This window comes from Teleopsis dalmanni, chromosome 2, assembly GCF_002237135.1.
Source record: "Teleopsis dalmanni isolate 2A chromosome 2, ASM223713v2, whole genome shotgun sequence".
NCBI lineage: Eukaryota > Metazoa > Arthropoda > Insecta > Diptera > Diopsidae > Teleopsis > Teleopsis dalmanni.
In genome coordinates this window covers 46,765,278-46,771,165 of record NC_051847.1, presented here as the reverse complement: position 1 = coordinate 46,771,165, position 5,888 = coordinate 46,765,278, and positions in this window count along the sequence as shown.

The following is a 5,888-nucleotide window of genomic DNA, read 5'->3' as shown; positions in this document are numbered from 1 at the left end:
AATTAAAAAGTATGAAATCGTATGGAGTCTCATAGAATTAAAAAAAAATTAAAATAAATGATATCAAATGAAAATCGTAACAAAAACTAAAAAGATTGCTCTAATTGAAAAGTCTTATGCTAAGAGTATTGACTTAAAAAATTGAAGATAAATACAAAAACTTGTAGTTCTCCATTTTTTAGAACAATCTACAATCTGAAACCACGGTTTCAATAGAATCATAGGTAGTGTACTGACAAAAACTCAACAAAAAATCCACTATAATACTAACATCTTCACGCAGCATTTCAATCACATTAAAAAAGGTACCCACTGTTTATTCAGATATCTGCACATCACTGAACCATTCCATCTTTTATTATTGTAAGCAAGAAGTTTATAACAGTTATTAGATATCGAATATGTTCTCCGAGAGTACATTCAGGATCTATTATAGCGGATCTATTTGATAATTACATGGGATATCTCTGAAGTTGAGAATCCACTAATGAAAATATTTTGTAAGATGTTCCAATTAGGTTTTTAATGTAAACTGCCAAACTAGCTCATCCATTTTGTATTACAACTACTGAGAATCAGGCAAGAAAAATATTAAACTGTCTTGGCATATCATTTAATTATATATAATATCATTTTAGATAGCCATAAAATATTCTAAATGTCATTCGGACTATACTCAAAGATTTTAGTACAGATGATATAAATACATTCCTTGTATAAATGCTGGGACCAGTCATATCAAGACCAGTTATATCAAGACTACCTTAATATAAATATTGCTGTACTCAAAATATTAACTAATTCAAGACAAGCTATAACTTTTCATATATGAACAACTTCTGACTGAAAGACGCTAGAGTGTTTAAGAAGCCTATAATATCAGAATATACTCGCTGTCATAGCAAAAAATTCGTTATCTACACCATTATATATCTTAGATTGATATAGATTTTCAATAGAATATTATAAACAATATTTTTAAGAAAGATAATTTAATAGCCACGAATTATATATTTAAGATTGAAGTAGGTTTTCGTTAAGGCCGATTTTAAAGCCATGTCCTAAGTACGAATTATATTAAAGACAGACTTAGACATTGCTAAAGTCAAAATAAATAGAATAAATAAAGTCACAATATAACAATATTTTACGAAAAATCTCACCTTGGTTTCCACATTGGCCCAATTGAAGAGTTATTATCTCGGTTGGCATTCTAAAAGTCACATCAAGAAAAAATTAACAAACTATTTACTTTCAGTGTACAAAGTATCCGGAATTATTTATTACAACACTCAATCAAAATTTGTTGTATCGCTTTTAAAGTGACAAAGTGTTTAAAGTATTTTCTAAACATTTTTCGAAAATTTATTTAGATATGTTTCTCAACTACTTTCTTTTAGGTTCGCAATCGTCTTAAAGATATTTCTCGAAGTTGTACTTTAGTCTCGGGTAAAGAAAATACCTACACGCGATCATGTCATCAAAACCGTTAAAGTTTTTACCACAAATATCTTCAAGACGATGGTTTATAGTGGTATCATTTGTAACAGCTTTCAAATTAAAAATTCCGCATACTTTGTACACTGATTGAATTGAGTAATTAATGTCTTTAATAATAATATATATAATATTATAAGTATATATACATATATATGCTGCTAATGACCAAAAAAAAAATTGTTTTGCAAATTTAATTTCCATCTGAAGTAAAAGATTCCTGAGGCAAATTTCGAGACGAAATGTGGGAACTACCAATACTGCGCGGTTAATAGAAATGTCCATTTATAATAACCACCATCTAACAAAATTATTATATAGAATAGTATAGAATATTATATTTTTTATCTAAAGTCAAAATTATATGCATTAATTTTATATTTAATTTAAAAGGATTATTATTTTTTAATGCCATCATAAATATTTTCCATTACCACAAATACTTCTATCGTTTGAAGAACTTTAAATTTTGACAGAAAATTATTTTGTAATATTTATGAGACAAATATTGTCTAGCAATAAAATTGATATTGTATTTTAAAAATAAATTTAACATTACAAATACATTTCTTATTTCTTGTATGATTTATCACAACGCGCAAAAAATGTACCAGCCAATTATTTTTGGAACGTTCAAATATGCAAAATGAACCAAAAAAAAAAAAAAAATAAACAATACAAGAGAACGAATTTGAAAAAGTGCGCCAATAATCACAAAAATTGAAAAAAAAATTTAAATTGAGGTTAATGTCCACTATGAATATCTAAATTTAGGTTAAGAACTGACCAACAACGTAAATTGAAATCGAAAAAGCTCTAAAATTGATACGCTCAAGGACATTTAATGCCGTCGCCACTTACTCTGTCGTACGAAAGGGAATAAGTTTTTTTTGCCAAAAATATGTAAGCCACCGACACGCAAAAGTGAGTCTTCACAAATTATAAACGATTTCCAAAAACCGAAATGCAAATTGGAGCGAGAATAATAATAAATAACTGCAATTTCATGTGAACCAATGAGTTTTACTAAAAAATCAGAAAAAGAAAAATTTCAAATGCTTAAAAAATAAAAAACAGTGATGTCTACTTTGAATTTCAACAAACAAAGCCTGCTTTACTGGATTGTGTAAATGACGTTTACACGCAACGATTTTATTGCAGGTTATATGCAGCGATAATAGTTTAAAAAAAATTAATAAATGGTAAGCTAGCATATATCACATACATATATGTCACCTATAAGTCGTGGATGATATTGTTTAACTAATTTTATTTTATTCTTATTATTATATGTATAAAAATTTGCGCATAACAAATTTAGAATTTCAGGAATTAATTTTAAAACTAATTTTAGAAAATAATTTAAAATTTTTCAATTTTTGGTTTTATAGCATGGCTTGAATAATCACATGGTATATGTGTATATAACAAAGTAAGTTTTATAGTAATTTCATTAGAATTACTGTTCAGGCACATAAATTAATCATACTATATTCTTATTCTGTTCTCATTCGTTCAACAGCTTCAAAAATTGTTTGACAGCTTATTCATTATATGTACTGGTCAACCCACCTACTTTATAGCTACTCATGCCAGTCAGTCAACTACCTACTACTTTATATGTTTGTTTTATCATGTATTTAATTAAGTCTAATACCATGTTCCCACTGTAGTTAACTTAATTTATGTTAATCATGGTATGGTATTTTTTGATTTCTGCATCACAATTTTCAATTTCGTATTGTAAAGGTAATATGTTTTGTGAAAATTTCAACCTTCAACTAAAAAACACTATTTTAGCTAATATAAGCAAAGACAGAAAGCCTCCTTACCATCGCCAAAATTGAATTGACATTTTTTCCTAACTCTTATTTTCAAATTTTTAATTTACATGTCAAACAGAATACACATAAGCAGGCTACCTGACATGGTTGTATTAATAATGGCATTTTATGCGTTCTACCGGAAAGCAGACATAGTTACAAAAAATAAGCTCAATAGACTCCGATGAATTGGTCATGTAGATCGTATGCATTTAAAGGAACATACTCGGAAAACTTTTTGACAGATTTTATGTTAAGCGGCTATGAGGAATATTATATCTTCACTAAAAAGATGGCAAATATCAGTATACTGAGGCTTTGTGGTACTCAATTTGAGGATATCGGGTCACAATTAACGTTGTAGAAAGCATTTGTTAAAAGAAACCAAGACCGAACTCTTTTTGATAGACTTATGATGATGATGAATCACATCACAATTTTATTAAATTGTCCATGACCGGACACCAGTTGTTGCGTCGATAATAATGATGAATACATTATAAATTTCGTGTATTAAATGGTTTGGTTATGTGAAAAAGAAAACCTTTTATGATAGATTTATGGTAAGAGACAGCGAGAGAGACCATGTGTGCGCTGGAAGAAGTAAATTATGATGCTCGAGAGGGTAATCAGTTCGATAATATCAGCTCGCAAACCTTATCTTTTGTGAAACTTGTTTAAGTAGGCTAAAATCGGGCACCAGTTGTAGTGATGATGATAATATTTGGTGTCACCTACTTTGAGTACTAAATAGTTTATTATTTATTCATTTATTTAATAATTCATTATTATTTAAGTAATAGGCTATTAAAGTACCCCGACCTAAAAGATCTATTGTGCGCCTAAAGAACCAACTGGGACAATTTTAGACTATTTATAATCTTGTAATTGCTGTGGGCTTTATTTTACCTATTTGATTTGGAACTAAGATCCCGCATGCAAGGTAATCGAGTCTACGTCTTGCCACCGCTGGGCAGTTGCATAGAACATGTTCTGATGTATCCTTCTCCTAATGACAGAGTCGACAGGAGTCACTTTCTACCACACCTATAATCTTCATGTAGTAATTAACTCTACAGTGTCCTGTAAGAAGTTCAGTTTAGATTTTAATATTGTTTCTGCTTAAGCCAAGGATAGCATCAACTTTGATGTGATCAGGATCAATGAATCTTTTTGACTTGTGCATGCCTGTGTGGGCTTTCCAGTGTTCAAGTAGATGTTGTTTCTCCCGTTCACATAATTCATAATTTATTTAATATATTTATTTATTTATCTTTTTATTAATTTATTTATTTATTTACTTATTTATTTATATATTTATTTATTGATTGATTTATTTACGTATTTTTTTAATTATTTATTTATTTAGTAAATTAAAATTGTATGTAAGCTGTGATATATAATATGTGAGAAGATTAACTCATGACAAAGTTTTTTGTTGAACAAATCTAAAAATTATTATTTTTTTCTTACTTATATTTGTTGACATAATTATTAAATAGTAGTTTTGTATATTATTTCTACAATTTGACTATCCCATGTCATATATTCTCTATAGACTTCATACACTCAAAAGAATAACAAATCACTTGTTTTTGAACATAATTAAATTCTCAAATTTTCTATTTAATTTTGTTCTAAAGTATATAGATGGACTGTGCTTATTTGCATCTGTGACTATTATAATGGCACATTCGCCACATATAACATAAAATTTAATTTTCACGAATATTCATAATAATTCCAACTTTATTATGATATACCAAAATCGGTAACCAAAATTTTGTTTGTAGAAGCTTTTTGAAATTCCATAAATAAATTCATCGCTTGTGTGAAGTATAGGACACAATATTCATACTAAATAAAATTTAAATCGTACTGGTATATCTACTGCTACATCGAAACAAGTGGTATTTGGTCTGTTTTAGCTATTCTGCAAGCAAATCGCTGTGGACATTGTTACAAGCCATTAGTTCACCCGCTAGAAGCAATTATTCGTATGTTGCCCTGCATTCATTTATGTGTCCCATACAATTTTTCCAATCCTTTATTCCAGTGCTTGTGCTTGTGGTTTACAATTTACAAATACGTACGCTTATGCTGCCAGAATCTTCCCCAGCTTTCTATGCTAATGGACAGTTTATTTTGGATTCGGTTAAAAATCTTTTCTATTCTTATTTTAGTTTTATTGCCGTTGCCGTGGGCGTTGGTAGAAATTACTTACATAATTCATGAGTTTTATTGCTGCTCGTACAATAATAAATTTAAGAATGCATAAACTATAAATATTAAAAGTACAATAAAAAGGATAATTTAAAACTTGTATATTTAGAATAAGGAGTTATTTATCAGCAATTATGCTTATACGCTTGATATATATAATACGCTCTCATGGAGACATATAATTTTATTGATATTATTTTGGAATTCTCTAGTAAAATTCTGAGAAATTTGTGCATTGTTTCCGAAACTCAAAACTTTTATCTTTCAATTAAAATTATATATAGCATAGCAACATGCACAACTGATTTGTAAAGTTGTTAGAAATTCAATATAAAAAAAGTATCT